The sequence below is a fragment of the Mastigoproctus giganteus genome, chromosome 12 (assembly GCF_048544385.1).
Source record: "Mastigoproctus giganteus isolate SK-2022 chromosome 12, ASM4854438v1, whole genome shotgun sequence".
Classification (NCBI taxonomy): Eukaryota; Metazoa; Arthropoda; class Arachnida; order Uropygi; family Thelyphonidae; genus Mastigoproctus; species Mastigoproctus giganteus.
In genome coordinates this window covers 89,183,323-89,200,699 of record NC_143586.1, presented here as the reverse complement: position 1 = coordinate 89,200,699, position 17,377 = coordinate 89,183,323, and positions in this window count along the sequence as shown.

The following is a 17,377-nucleotide window of genomic DNA, read 5'->3' as shown; positions in this document are numbered from 1 at the left end:
AAATTTTCAAATCACAAAGCTTGGATAAATTTTATCTGTTTCTAAAGTGCTATTGAAGTTAGGTCGGTCTCATTATGGTGGATAATGAAAAGAAACATCGCCTCTGTTTATTGATCAATTACATAACTTATGGCTTTATTCCAACGTTAACTGCTGTAAATTAAATTCCTGACGCGATCACCACACAAAACCGTTTGGGACGAATTTTAAGAAAAAAATCTGCATCCAGGAGACAGAGTGGATAGGATGCATGCTCTTGGAATCAATTTACTGCAAGCTATAAGAATAGTAAACAAAGTATGGCACGCTGTTACTGAAAACAAAATTTAAAACTGTTTCAGGTAAGCTGGATTTCCAACGGAAAATTCTGTTGTAGAGGATGGGGAGCATGTAAATGTTCCAGGATGATAGCTGGAATGGTGCTATTTCTGCTTTTCGGCATAGCTGAATCAGTTTCATTCGAAAGTTTCTAAAATTTTGATAGCGATGTTGAAATCAGTGGATTGTAGTTAATTGATGCAACGATAGTTTCACAGATGCAAACATAGGAAGAATAAGAGGATGGAATGGAAGATGGTTATGATGATGTAGAAGAAAAAAAATATCTACCTATTAGGTTGCCCAAAAGGCAGTAAGATGCAATGCGTAGGTTTGTTGAAAGTTTTCCAAATTGTAAAACAAATTTTTCTGCAATCAATCATGCGGAGGGCATTGCGAGCCAATGAAGAAAATGCACTAGCTCCTTCATAATGAATATTTTTTAAAACGTGCATGTATAAGTTTACATTCTATAATACAGAACTGTACTATCTAGTGTAGTTTCGCCGGTTTGTTTATGTAGTAACTTTTTTTCCTTTTCTTTATTTAATGGAAAAGCTGCAAAATTCGTCTCCCTTCATTTCGAATTGTCGCGATTACCATATTAGTAGAGGGCAAAGGTGTTGTGTTTTTCTTTCTAATGAGGACAAGCAACAACTATCTATGAGTGAAAGATAGAAATGATAAACATATTTCTTGAAAGATGTCGACTGGGTATTGAAATCATTGTATATCTAGCAGCCACTCACATCTTTGTTTTTTACATTTTTTCACTTTCTCTTAATAAAAAGAATTATTTTGAAGAATGAATTGTTCTAGCTGAAAGTCGAACTCAAGTTAGCAAAGAGTCGCATGAGCTCGCAAACCACAGTTTAGCCACCGGTAGAAAACGGATATAAAGGATGAATAACACTGGGGAAAAAAGTGGGGGCGATAATACAAGATGAAACAACAGGGAAAAATCTTGAGGGGCGAAGAGAGGAAAGGTTGGGTTTTTAATATTTATGCTGTAAATATGTCTAGCGGCGTGTTTTACTGGATGAACCCAATTTTCTGGGAATAAAATCTTGCTATCCACTTCTGAGACCAACCAACTCAGCCACAGAGTGAAAAAAAAAACTCAAAGTTCCTAGCGTCATTGACGGGACTCAAACCAGAGCCCTTTTCCACCGGTGGAGGGAGTACGGTGATTATAACTACTGTGTTACCCGTGCGGACAGTCCTTCAAATCCCTTAAGGGAATATGCTGATGGGATTTGAAGCCTCTTCTGACAGTGAACGTCTGCTCTGCCCATTCCAGCACCAATGAATCAACTCTTCCATAGTCAAATACAACTGATACCCCAACTTCCCAGATGACTCCTCACAACAGACTGAACTTCTACTCACACTTTTGCACCTTCCCTTTCCTTCCCCATCCCATGCCCTTTTCTAGGGACATCCCCATCTTGCAATAAGCATTTTTCTCTCCTTTGTTTTCGCATTGGAGTTGCCTTCCTCTCTGCTGTCTCAGTCTTTCCTGTAAATTGCTCCTTTCTGCTGACTCTCTCCTTTCTCACTATTGCAAGACAGGCGTTTTTCTGCTATCCCTGATCCGGCTGCCCACGCTGGGAGGTCCTTTCCTGGTTATTGTGCCTCCCGGTAACTAAGAGACCAGTCGAACAACACAAACATACTACTCACATAACCAACACCGACTGGCTTGGAAAAGTTGTGCATCATCACAGAGTACTTAAAGCGGATTTGTGGTAAACCATAGGAACCGCCTAACAAATACACTAATGTTCTTGTTTATACTCTGGTACAACCACCACGTCAGTGGAGTTCACAATAAATCATCAATGGTCAGTGGAGTTCACAATAAATCATCAATGCAAATGTTAATCGTATTTAGCAGTCACGGGCTTGAACCCCGGACCACTCAAAGAGCCCGTGTTACTGCACTCACGCTCCTGACCACTCGGCTACGTCAGTCTATATCCAATCCTGAAGGGAAAGGGCAACCTGGCTACGGGATTGCTGGCATCCATTGGACTAGCAATCCTTCCAGTGGGTGCGGGATTTGTGCATTTTGCACAGTAAGAGACACAGGCACGGCTCAACATTGACAGATTCGAGCCCAAGCCTTTCCAAAGAGCATAGAGACCTGAATTCGAAAAAGCTAAGAGAAATATTTCCACAAATGGTAGTAATAATGCAAAGTAATAATGCAACGAAAAGTAATAATGCAACTTTGTAATTTATTTAATACACTAATAATGTTTTGTTTTTAATTGGAACCTCGTGAACTTCGGAAATACTAGAAAACTTAAATTCATCATTATTCATTACATAGGCCTATAATACAGATAAAAATAGAATAAATCATTATACATACTGAATAACAATGTATTATTCTTATTCAGTATGTATATTCAGTTATTCAGTACTCGATGCCTTATTTAACTTGATTTCTGTACTTTTCTGCCGCAGAAAGGAATCAATTTGAAATCAGTTTGGACAGGGAATCGAGGAGAAATAACCCATCTGAAAAGATAACAAAACAGTCTATATTTGAATTGCCAGAATGAAGAGAAGTCAATAATTCATCATCTCAAAGGGCCCGTCTCTGCTTCATGTAAACTTATAGGATACAAACGTAGGTAGAAATTACGAGATCTCAATAAGTGGACCCATTTTGCTGCTCTAAGATCAAGAAAATTAAGAGTTTAATAACTTCCCTGACGTCTAATACCGATAATGAATACACTGAGAAAACTGTTTTCAGTGCCGGTGAAAATATGCATTTATTTATACTACGAAAAGTAAGCTAAAATAATTTAAAGTCATCATTGACTCTGACGTCAATAACACTAAGTCCTCTGCAGGATATTCGCTAGATTTCTTCACTCCATCGAAAAACGATGAAGTGAACAAATCTTTCTGGCAGCAGTTTTTGCACATTTTTGCAAAATAAAAAGTATGCTAAAACAGCATACCAAAAAGGTTCGTGCTCATCTCACAGTGATTCTTTTTGTTCAACGACTCCATAATTCCTCATGCGTATTGTTATCCAATATTCATCATTCCAAATTTACGCCCTAAAAATTCTCTGCAGCTTTTGAGCATCCGAGTGGCATTATTTCATTTCGAATTTCACATTCTCGATAAATTAAGCCACAAATTCGATATCACCAGGCCTATAACGACCAGCAATTCGATGGTAATCGGACAAATGGCTTCATATCTTTTACAACCAACTAAATTAAATGCCTTCTGTTTTCTAAAATGCGCTTGAAGTTTCCTAATACGCAAATGTTAACTTTAACTACTGCTGCTGGCTCTTTGCCACATGCCAAACCTATAATTTCAGAAAATGTCCTTAGAAAAACAAGGAAGGAAAAGAACGGGTAGTGTATTAAGGCAAGAAGAAAAAACGTTCTTAGGAAAAAAGAACTTTTCAAAAAAAATTTGAGAATCGGAAATATTTCAATTGATTTCAAATATTCCAGTAAATTATAAATTCCTTAAACATGGAGACTATTTTTTTATAAATTTCCAATTTGTTTGAGATATAAATCATCCTGGTGAAGAAACAGGAACGTGTCCCATTCAACTTACTGGTGATTTAACAGAACCTTTAGAGTTTCTTTCAAATAATTTTTTTTTTTTACTTCCACCAGCCAATATCGCCCTAGTACCCATGCCATTGACCATTTTTAAAAATAATATATATTGATTTGAAAGATCTTTCTACTATAAATACTGTATTAAGAAAAAAAGGTTCATTCCATTCCTTCCATTTTATGTGAAACACTGAAGAAAAGCATACGTATGGAAAGATAAAATCTTCAGATATCTTTGAATGGACTTTTATCAGAAGAATTTCTTGATGGTTAACACAAAAAAAGTATTACCAGTGGTTACAGTGTAGTTCCCATTATACAAAGGTTTGATATTCAATTCCGTTTTAAATTGGAATTGTATTAACGCTATGACAATTGGACTAATGTTTGTTCGTAGTTCAAAGTTTACTTACTTTTAGCGAAGCCATTTTATTTAAAAATAATGCAATTTCAGTGCAACTCGTGAAGGCAAAGTTTGTTCTTCTGAAGCCTACAGGAGTCAGATCTCCGATAAAATTAAGAGAAATAAAAATAGAGCACTTCCTCCAACCCAGTAACTCAAAATGTCCTGTTCTGCAAATTCCTTTTTAATTCATAAGTATAATTCCTAATAATTGTAATGTTTATATGAAATCTGCTGTGTATTCGATTATTTTATGTTATTTCCTTTGTATTGTTATCTGCCCTTAGCCATGTGCTGTGATGAGCTTGCTGTATTTGCATTTATTATTTATATAGCTATAAGTAATAGCTGATGCAATATTACGTCATCACTTACGAGTGTCAATCTTATCTGATGCAATCTGTAGGAAATATTGCCATATACTTACGTTATTCGGACGACAATTACAAGGGGTGATGCACTTTCTTTGAACACCAGTGTGAGCGTGTGTGTATTGTTTTAACTTTTAAAAAAATTATACACATAAGCAGAAGTATATGCATATGCGCATATTTGAAATTTCGATCGGATTTTAAACAGTTTTTTAAACTAGAAAATGAAAGACTAGAATTTCATCTTTATAAGATTTATTTTAAGCATATAACTTTAATTTCAGCAAAATTAAATATTTTTGAAAATAAAAAGGTGTAAAAAAATAGAATTTTTTAAATATTTAATTTTTTAACAAAGTAAAAAATTCCACGCAATACGTATTGCAATCCATTAAGAAGAAATTAAACAATTGGTATACTCCAAACATAATTTAAAATCCCAAAAGCTTTATTCCAGAATTCAAAAAGAAAAGTTATCACCTGTCATATTTTATCCGCTACCATCTCGATTTCAACAGGAAGTGCCACCACTGCAGGGTCAAGCATCCGAAGTGTTTATGGTTTTTTTTTCTCTCTAAAGAATTTAAACCAGAGTTCTTTCCCTTTTCCCATATTTATGGACCCAAGTTCAACCCGACTCAGTATCAAACGGAATTTAGAAAATAATGAACAACATTTGGAGTTTAATTTCTTCGAGCAGTATTTATAGATGAATATGCACCTTTGAAAAAAAAAAAGAAACCTTGCTCGTCTAAGAATGTACCTAGTAAGAAATTAACGCGATAAATCCTCGACTCAAAAAAAAAAACCATTGGAGGAAACTGTATGGTAATATAACAAAAATGGAGTAGATTCTCGGTAATCATTACCATTTCGCTTTTCGCCTTCCCCCACATGAAAATAAAGAGCCCTAGCGACAGCTCTGTGGGTCATTTGCCATCACGTTGCCTTTTCTTGATATTCATCTTAATCTGTTACAAGTAACTAAGAGGAAGGGGGGGGATGTGGAAGAAGACAACAGACGGTTATCTGGGCTTACAGGAACGATTGCTAATCAAGACAAATGATACTATTTGCTGCACCGTTCTTAGTAAAGATGTGTTCAGCTGGAACTCGCTTACTGTAATGGTGAAAGTGATTTGTCAGGGATAGCCGTTAAGGCTCTGGGTCTGAAAAGATAAACGCTGGCCGGAAAGAAGAATGAACACCCTTCTCGCTACACTTTCACTTTCGCTCGCTCTGTGTACTTAGGTAATCAAAGGATTATCACGTGCCCGTTCTGTTTTACTGCAACCAGACAATTATTCCAAAATGAGAACGGGTTTTCCATTAAACTGAAAATCCTCTACTTAAAATTTAATGGAAATATTTGTGTATCTGCGTGTGTGCGAACGTTTGTCAGAAGATGGATGCATTTACATATGACGGATTAGCAGCGAGAAACTAGCATGATTGCGCAAATAAACGTCTCCAATAATTATTCAAGTCAAAACAGTGGGTGCGTTATGGAAGGACAAATAAATGGGAGTGATGCTCTGATGGAACTTCGTTACAGGATTTCAGAAAGCTTCCGCACAGATTGTATAGCATTGGTTTGATAAGTTTAATAATAATAGAACATGACGAGAGGATTGCATTTCTACCACAAGTTAAATCCTAAATAGCTCAATTCCAATATTCAGTATAAATAACGATTAAATCGAAAATTAAGGGGTTCGACTTCGGCCTATGACCTATATTATGATTGCAATAAGGGAGATTTATTATCTTGCTAAAATCAATATTTTGTGATTAAATATACACTTCCGTGTTTTAAGAGGCTAAATAAAATTTAAGAACCCTCAATTTTTAATAATTCAAAACTAAAACAAACAGTGTATTTATAAATGCATTTAAATTTCATCGGAAGCCTGGCAGTTGCGGTTGAATTTGTTTTACATTAAAACTCCGAGGCAACAGAGATCATGAACGTCAGTATATCATGTTAGTAAAAAGGTTAGTTTCTCTATTTTCCTGGATGAAAAGCTAGTTTCCATGCAACCGATTAACGAGACCGATTAACTCTGCCACGGTGTTGAAAAGTTCAGAAAACTTTCAATATGAATATGGGCTCCTGTCCATATTTTTTTTAGTTAGATTTTTGAGGGACTGAAGTTCCAAATACCTGAAATCCTACCAGAATGTATTATTTGCGTGCCATTACTTAGGACTCTGTGTTGGGGAACCTTTTTAGTACCAGGGGTGAATTGTAAGTGCATATGAACCTGAGGGGGGAATCTTTGCTGAGGAAAATAATCTTAAATGCTTTACCGAATAATAATGAATCTTATGATTTAAATACAGAAACACCACAGTTATGTTTTCATTTTAATGAAAAACTATGACCTTGCACCTTAATGAGAAGGTTGGCCCTGCTTTGCTTTGGAAAGCTCAGATGTCAGATGGCACTGATGATGCAGCAATTCTTAGCTGTTTTGCAAGATTATCATCCGTAAGTCTAGCACGCAAATGGTTCTTGGTTAAATTTAATATTGAGAAAAATTGTTCACATTGGTAAGTGGCAGAAAACGGTGATGAAATTTAATGCACTATTCTTCAAAATTGGATATTTTTCGGTATCTACATAGCATTCATCAAAATAGATACAATTGAATTTGGATTTAAGTATTATCCGATTGTAAAAGAATTAATTATAGTTGCAAGGAATCAGGAGCTTCATTTGGCACATCAAAAAGAGTATCACATATTCTTAGTTTCAGTTCATGATTTCATACATCTTGAAACCCGTTTTGAAATTGATTCAAAAGATTGGAACACTCTGTAGCATACTCCACTACCGATTCTGGTTTCAGTTCTTACAGTGTTGGAAAATGTACCATGCAGTGTTTTTTCAGTTGAGTTATTAACAATTGTAGCATTGATTCAAAGCTCCCGATATTCACAAGAGAAGTAATAACCTGATTTGGCCTTTGTAATTTCAAATTTAGATAACTTAAGTGGCTAGTAATATAGACCAAAAATGTCAAATCACATAACTTTTGGTCCTCTAAATGGGGGAGCCTTTAATATCCATGGAGTTTCACTTAATCTTTCAGCTCACAGAAACGCTTGAGCATGCGCCCTTTACTTAGCCAGCGAACCTCACACAATGGTACACTAAATCACTATATTCCGCTTCAAGGTCCTTAAACATTTCTTTAAATTCTGTTTTTCAATCCTTTTTTTTTTTATGAAGTTAATACTTGGTTACCACTTTCAACACATTAGTCATTCTTAGAGGATGCGCACATTAATTTTATCGGTGAATAAGACAGTGACACACTATTAACACATTAGATTCCAATTGATGGCTCTCGAATTTTCTTAATTAAAGCAAGGAAAGTCATTTTTGAGATCCTACCATAGAAGGCGCAACATCCGTAACTACAGTGCTCAGTTTTTCGTAGGGTAAATCGAAATCACTTATTGATGATTTGAATTCAGAAAAGAGATCTTCACCTGTGGTAGTCCCGTGCATCGATTTTAAAGCAAATAAATCTTCTCGTATCGTCAAATCCATCGTATTTGCTATATCTGCTGTCTCATCTATAGTTATGGAATAAAATACATTCTGATGCTGCTTGTTTCAAGGATACTTGGATATCGTTAGCCATGTCTTTTAAACTGAGGACAGTTTCTGACCTCAGTTTATCACGGAGGTCAGAAATTGTCCTCCGTGATAAACTAATATTTTCAACCAATCTAGCTTTTTCTGGAGTTAAAATTCGTGCAACAGAAACTATACTCTATAACAAACTCGCCTTCGATGTGTGGTTTTAGTTTCTTTGCAATTAGCTCACAAACTTCATAACTTGCTTGCGTTACAAATGTATTTTCATTAATAATATGTCATTTGAAAATAGATTGATATTTGCATAAAGATTCTTTTAAAAATGTTAGCTTGTCTAAACCCAGTCTCTTTCAATTTTTCGTATTCGTTATGTTTGGTCAAATAGTAGCGTTCAAGATTCTTTACAAATGAGACACTTTCCATTTCCTTCCATGACAAAATAATTATTCGTCCATTTTTCATCAAACAAAGAACTTTCGCCTGCAGCTCTTCTTTTATTATTACTAGTCATTGCAGAAATGGAATACTTTTATGCACTTTACAATATTGACTTAAATAGACCTAAGCAAATGAACCATAAATGTTGCCAGCATTCAAAATTATTGCACTTAATTTGCAATGATGTGTAATTACGCAACCGACAACCAATCAAGACAAAACTTAAATCAACGCTTACCATCCATCACCAATTTCGCCAGCAGGCGTGAGGTCCCCGTCCTTGAGTCGTAGGCAAACTGATTAGTCTATAATTAAGATAGATTTAAACTTTTATTTACCTGTTTTTCAAAATTTGAATCTCTAGTTTATATTACACAAATCTTTGACTGTCGGTTGAAGCTGTTCATTTAATTTGTGGCTGGCTTATTGCTTAGCTGGCATATCGCCGCATTTCCAGAATTCGTTGGTTTACACACCTCGTTCGTTCTCAATGTGTCCCCTATAGATTTCACAATAAACAGTGGAGAGCAAAGCAATTTTACTGTTTGCATTAGGTTATCGGGCAATCTCTCCAGAAGTAGCAAAAAAAAGCAATCGATCCCATTGCATGTCTTTATATGAACTATAGACAATGTTTGCACAATAACTTCAATTACAGAGGTTCTTTTAGCGGAATGTGCGGAGGTAAATGGGAAAAAAAGTAGTCAGAAAATAAACACTTCAAACTTCGTAGAAGTGTAATCGTCCTTTAATTTCTTAGTGGGTTATTTCCTCTACCGCTTCTTCAGTGATTGCCTCAATTGCTGCCCCTAATACCCCATCAGGCTCACGTGTGAAGTTAACGGCGTATTACGGACAGCATTAAAACAAAATTGAACAGTAAAGAGAAAATCACCAGATCAGAACGAAAGTGAATTTCTAAATGGCTTTTGAGTCTTTTGCCTCTGCTTTCGCTATAAATTTTATCGAAACTATTAATGGTATATACACTCAGTAATCTTTGAATTGTGACCACCAGACTCGTAATGGTGTATGCTGCAAAGCTCACAGTATAAAAAGCCAACAGCTTCGTACGCTAGAGCAGTGGTAATTTGCATCTCGTCGTGCAAGTCTTAGTGGTAGCAGTAATGGAACGTAGTAAAGATATCACAGAGTTTCAAAAGGTCATGATTGTGGGAGCTCATGCGTTGAGTGCTTCCATATCGTAAACGACATCTTGTCAGTTACTCACAGTACATTGTGGTTAAAGTGCACAAAAAATGATATCGAACAGTTCAAACCACCTTCCGCGACAGAACTGTAAATGTTCGTGGTGAGCGAAGTGTGGAGCACGTTGCACGGCAGATCACTGTGTGATAGTAGACATCGCAATATAATACGAAAAATGCAAGAACAGTCCAAATGACGATGCACCGCATACAGACGTATAGGTTATGACAAGAGACGCACTCTTCACGGCTGATAACAGTGGACGGCAAATGCTGTGATGGCAACAACAACACGCTGGTTGACCACTGGAGGATGGAAACTAGGGTGCTGGTCGGATGATTACAAACACCTGGTGCAACACAACGACGGACGCCTTCGTGTGCGGCACAAACAACACGAGTCCATTGGGGATATCGTGTATGGTGCCCACTATCCAGGCAGGTGGCGGTGGTTTGCTTAATAGGGAGCATGTTTTCTGGCAAGAATTAGGACCCCTGGTGCGTATGGACCAACGTTTCAGTAGTGACGTCTCCCGGTAACTCTTAGGAGACCATGTGCACCCTGCCATGTTGCATTCTTGAGCACCACATTGTACCATAATACCTGCAGGCCATCTACACTGGCCTACCGTTAATATCCGGACACCCCTCCATGGATGGGGAAGCAGGTCCTATGCATGCAACACGTCACAGAACCTGCTATAAATATGCACACTGGGCTTCGAACAGACAATTGCAAGAGTGGGCATGCAAGATGACACGTTCAACAGAATTACCTGAACAGTTCAACATAATTAATCACCTAATGCTAGACGCCAATTAACATGGTGTAAGGAGCGCAAATCCTGGACTGTTGAGCAGTGTAAAACAGTCCTATGGACAAACGAGTCTAGGTTCGCATTCTACCAGTCTGATGGCTGTTCCTTGGTGTGGCAAATGCCAGGGAAACAGTTCCTACCTGATTGTATCCTCCCAACAACGAAGTTTGGCGGAGGCAGTGTCGTGGTATGGGGCTCCTTTCATAGTTTGGCTTGGGCACATTAGTCGTTATCGACAAAATCATGAATGCTGTGCAATACCAGGACATTGTGGACTTCCAACATTATGGCAATACTTCGGAGAAGGCCAATACCTGTATCCGCAAAACAACGCGCCATGCCATACTGCTCGGGTCGTAACAGAGTGGTTTGAGGAAATGGGTGTGGAAAAGTTGGATTGGCCAACCCAGAGTGCTGATCTGAACCCTATCGAGCATCTTGGGATGTATTGGATCGTCGGGTAATGCACGTCGAGATTGCTCAAAGAATAAGGTCGAACTGGTGGCTGCGTCAAAGGCCGAGTGGAGGAACATATCACATGACATTTATAAAAAGCTGGTTGAGAGTATGCTGCGAAGATTGAAGGCAGTCATGCTTTTTTGTCTAAAGGCATGTGTTCTGATATTAATGGTAGGGCAGTGTACATGGCCTGTCTAGGTTTACTTTTGCCGTTGTCGTGGCTGGGGTATGTTGTCACAGCCCCATGAAGTTTTGAGGGTTGTGGCGAAACTACGGTGTGAATGAATGGAAAGCATGAATTTAACATTTTGAAGACGTGAGAAGGAGCAGCATTAGTTGCTTCTGAGGTTTGCTCTCAAATGATTTCTTGGAGGAAGGGCCATACCTTACTTTAAGGTTTAACCGTACTGCTTATGTTTTCTTGATTTACTTTGTATTTAATTTTTTATTAACTTATGTTTTGTTAGTTTGCCTAGGTGAGAAAAAGGTTTATATCCGTATGCTTCTTTTCGGTTAGTTTTCTGAACACGGCTGATAGCATGACTTTCTCCGACACGGTTCGGATATTTAAGTGGAGAGAAACGCGCAGAATACTAATGACCTTTATCATAATAAAGATTAGTTTCTTTGAGGAAAAACAAGCAAGATGTTTTAACAAATTTCAGTTTATTAACTACTAAAATTAAGGAAATGAACTTCCACTTCCTCTAGGATTCAAGAATTATTATAAAAATATTAAATAGAGAAAGATATGAGCACTGTAATAACAAAATTACCATGCAATGCACGCTTTGTTTGTATAAAGCCAAATAAACCATTCTTCCTACTCAATATTAATTAGCAGTAATTTATTATTCAAAAGCAAGGGGCTGCTTATTTGACTCTTGCTTACTCCCAGATAATTTTAAACAGGTATGCAAGCGAAAAAGTTTTGCTTATCCATTCCTTGATGCGACCATAAATAAGGCTTAATCAGTCACGCTGCACGCAAGAGAGGGACTTCAGTTGCACACCTGCTAAGCCGCAGGAGAATATTGACAATTTTTCGTTGTGTGTAGCAGATGTGCCTGTCAGTCGATAGTATCTCCTGAAGTAGAGATTTGGGAATAACCGAACTTAGCAACCATTCAGCGCTATCCGATAAGCAGTGATGTATCTAAGCAACGAACGCTGTCATTTGAAAGAGTTTTTTTCCAGATCTTCACAGAAGGTAGAGCAGGTAAGATAGCAGAGGACCACATTAACAAACAAGCAAAAACTTGACGCACCAGAAGCTTCAAAAGAGCTGATACTTCAAAATCAAGAACACGAAATATTCCTCACGCAGAAGACTGGACTTTAAAAGCATCTGCTAAAACCAGTTCTTACTTGAGGGCCTTTGCGTGTCAGCTGGATACTTTTCTTTGCAATGAATCCCAATCATCGGTTGTCAATAGGGAATTTGAGGCCAGGGGCAAAGCATAATCAGGGAGAAATAAAATGAACCTTATTTCTTTATATTTAAGTTGGTACTAATATTTTCTATCTTAAAACAGTAATATTTCTGTTTCTAAATTCCTTAGCTTTCCAACGATATGCTATACCTGCACATTATCCCGTTTATTACATGAGAAAATTTACTTGATCCACTATCCTGGAAAAACTATTGCAATTTTCAGAGGTTTGAAATTTTTCCTCTAGTATAGAGCTAAGATGAAGCTCTATGCAAAATCTCATTACACTTGGTTCAGCAGAAGATACATTGTTCCCATCATAGAAGTATGATTGCAACAATACAAGTTACAATAATTCGCTTCTGGCGGAAGCTGAAGTCACTTCCGTAACGCTTTTCGTTACAAAATTTTTGGAATAACGCCAGTAAAAATGGCTTTAACGTCAAAATTATAAATAACTCGCCACAATTAATAAAAAATAATAATTGTGAAAAAAATAATTTTACAACCGGAAATATTAAGAAAATAACCGGGCATTCGTATCAATGCATTTGTCTTTAAAAAATCCATGCAAAAAAAGAATTTTTTCGTTATAAAATGCTTTGCTGGACTATATCATCCTTTAATCTGTTTTTGTGGCCACCAGGATTTAAACTTCATGGATAATGCAATGATCTTAATTCTGATAGCAGAACAAGCCTGCTTTTGCAACGAATTGCCGTGGTATTGCATTACTTTTAAACAAATGGCCTCTTCAAAAGGTTACGTGGCATTTGTTTAAAAGATTAGACTGCTATGACAATGTTTCAGGAAGAACTGGTCTCTCTTTGGTGCTAGTATGCCATAAATATTCTATAACCAAGATTAATTGAGTCCAGTAATCTAGAACATTTTAATTATATTCACTTTTTTTCCTACGTATTTTAAATAATTCGAAGACAAATAGAAGCAGCTCACGTTGCTTTGCTTAGAAGATTTATTTGTGCAAGATGTTGAGGGTACACCATCGCCTAGGAAAACCTATGATAAAGGCTTATTTATGAGAATAAGCCTTTAACATAGGTTTTCACATCCCTTATCATAGCCTTTATTTACAAGAATAAGGCTTTTTCATCCGTATTCGACGTCACTGCTCAGTCAGAACCATTATTAGGATTTCCTGGACGCTGGCGCTGCTATTCAGAACAACGCCATTTGATGTAATCGTCCTCGTGCTGTTCATTCTCTCTAGCCCTCTTCTCTAACCCAGATGGCTGCTCCTAAAGCGATTTGAGAGAGCACTCGTTATTCATTTTTAGGATGTGCCCATCAGTGGAATTGTCTTCTACAAGATCACTGAAGCTCGTGTCTATCGGGTGTTTCTGGTTGATAAATGGGATACGGTCAGTGAAAGAAATCCCAAGGAACGATCTGAAGAAACATTTAGGAAAATCCATTTCCTCCTTTTGCTTGTGATCTTGTACAAGACCACGTTTTCTGATAGTACAAAAGAATATGGAAGAACATACTCGTTAAGATTTTTTATCCTTATCCCACACTGGACGTGTCAGGTTTATTTTCAGGAATGAGTATTTATTTTGACAAATTAAGAAATAGTTAAACTGTTTGGTATTCAAATTCTAGTTTTAATTGTTGAGGCTCGAAATACAATTCGGTTGACCTCTGTATAAGTAAACAAAGATCAACTGGATAATATTTGATGTCTCTGTTGTCCGAATGGTATGAATAACTTGAATGCGCAAACTTCACTAATTTCTGAAAACTCTTTTATCTTTAAACTAGAAAAGTCGTGGCGAATATTTCGGCCAAAAACTGTTTCAGAGAATTAAAGATTAATATCGAAGTAATTACAAAAAACCTTTTCCTCGACTCCCTTCGCTGTTGGCTAAGATGTCGGTGGGACGGACTCGTGTAAATATGCAATATTGTTTTATTTTTTACCCCCTACGTGTAGGACTATATATTCCTTTACAAAAATTAGTTATTGCATAAAAATTATCTGGACCTGGAAACTGTTAAGTAAAGCTGCCCATGAGCAAGAACTCCAACTTTGGCTGAGAGTCTGGACCGGAGATTTGTCGATTGTGATGACAAGTTGAGAAATTGTCTTCTCTTCAAAGTAAACGGCAAGTTAGTTTTATTGGGAGCTAAATCAATTCTCGGGATTTTCAAAATTGGTAAGAAAATTTTGGAAGTTTTTTTCTCTCTATTTCAATTTTACTGCTAAATAAAACCCATTGTAAAAGGAATCGGGTAAAAGGCTTGTTTAGTCTGAGTTATTCAAGTTCAAAGAGTCAATCAGGCAAAGGAAGGAAGGATAAGAAAATTATATAGATGCTGAATTTTAATTTCAAAACTTAAGAATAAAAAAGTTTCCGGGGGGGGGGGTAAAAGAGAAAAAAACATTGAGCCCTTAGCCATGACCAACTAACTTGCCCATTATGAAAAAACAAAATATCATTCCCCTCATCAAAAAGGGCCTATCCAATTCCTCCTTCAATTTATTCAAAACTTCCCCTCGGCCACCCCTGAGGGCAGCTTTCCCAAATGTTCCACAACGCGATGCCCGAAGGTAAGCTTCAAAAGCTCTATTCCACTCTAAGATTTTATAGTCGTACCATTTGGTTCTAAGTATCATTCGCCAATGAGGATATCCCTCCCTCATTCATTTTACTAATCCCTCTCAGGGCCTTGTAAACTTCATTCAAATCTCCAGGAAGATTTCTGGCCTAGTCACTAATCTAGCAGCCTTTCTTTGCACCTTCTTTAGAAGTTCTACACCTTCCGTTAGATGAGGCCCCAGATCTGGATACAGCATTCCAAGTGTGCTCGCGCTATCATCTTATACAGTAGTCAGAGAATGACATTCTTCTGACTACTTTCAAAAGTCTGGTAAATCGTAAACAGAATCACGTTTCTGGCAGTGTAAATAGGCGATCTTTCTTGTCGCCTATTTACACTGCAAATCTTTTTGTAGTGTAATAGTAGGCATCTTAATCCAAAAGTCCTTTCTTATCCTTAACATCCTCTAATTCCTCTCAACTTACTCCTCGGTTTCTTTTCCCCAAGTGAAATACTTTGCATTTGGTAGTATTGAACATTAAATGCCATTTTTCAGATCATACCTGCAATCGGTTCAAATCCTTCTGAAGTAGCGTACTGAGTCACAGTCCTCCTCACACCGGGTGGAGAAGACCAGAGTTCGAATCCCGTTAATGACGCGAGGAACTTATGGGTCTTTTTCACAACGTGGCTGAGATAGTTGGTCTCAGGCGAGGGTAGCATGGTTTTTCCTCCCAGACTGATTTTTCGACTACAAAACGCGCAATTTACAGACAGTATACAGGGTATTTCAAAAATGATGGTCAATAATTTAAAGGTGAAAAGTACAAAGTAAAATAAGCAAAAAAGTCCCAGTGAATATTGGACCGCAAATGAACCATTTTCGGGATAATGCACATTTTCTATTAAGATTAGCCACCGACTATGGGAGCACTAGTTTAGCAATAAGCTGTGAATCCTTCGCTAAGGGTGGTTTTATTAAGATAACAGATTTTTAATTTAACACCAAAGTATTTTACTGATGTTACAGGATGTTAAAAAAAGTGTTCAAAATGCTGTCCTTGCATCCGTACGCAGGTTTGTAGTTTTCTCTGTATTGAGCTGCGAATCCTCAGGCATTCCTGGGTCACTTCTGATTTGCTGAAAGGCTCCTTCAACCCGACGCTGCAATTCAACTGTGTTAATGTCAGAAGTGTACACCAAGATTTTTTATGATCCCAGATACAAAAATCCATAGGATTTAAGTCTGGTGATCTGGGAGGCCACATTACAGGCCCATCTCTACCTATCCACCGTTGACCATACCTTCTAGTTAGATACAGAGTCACAACTAGAGCAAAATGTGCTTATGCACCATGCATAAACAACATGTTCTGGCGTTGCTAAAGTGAAACATTATCATCAAGGAAGTCTGGAAGAACATTCTGCAGGAACTGAAGGTACAACTCTCCTGTTAGCCTATTTAGCAGAAAGTGTGATCAATTAGACGGTCTCCTAGTAGTCCTGCCCAGAAATTCAGCGCGTAACGTTGCTGATGTCGAGACTCGTGAAGTGCATTAGAATTTGTCGGACCAAACGTGATAGTTATGCAAATTAAAAATACCATCACGAGTAAACCCAACTTCGTCAGTGACCAAAATGTTGTTTAAAAATTGGGGGTTCAGGGAACACTGTTGTTGCATCCACTGGCAGAAGTTCACTCTGGGAGTGTAGTCTGTATTGCTGAGACCTTGTACACGCTGGATATGGTAGGGATACAGTAATTGGCGATGTAAAATTCGCCACACTGCTATGACTCAGTACACGCTCTTGCGAAGCATCCCTCTTTGTCGAAATTCCTGGATTTTGTTCCATTCTTTCTAACAGTCTGCGCGACTAGCACAGTGGTATCATCACTGTCCTCTCCACACCGGGTGGAAAAGGCCCGAGGTCGAATCCCGTCGATGACGTGAGGTACCTTAATACGCTTTTTTCACTCTGTGGCTGAGTTATCAACAATATCACTTTGGAAGATTTTTCTAATCTTCCAAAATGATTTTGTTGCCACCCCTCGCACTGATCTCTGAAGGAATCCATTTGTTACTTCAATACACTAAAAAATACTCATTTATGACGTCCCCTCTCCCGCGTTCTTCAACCATCCCCAATCCAG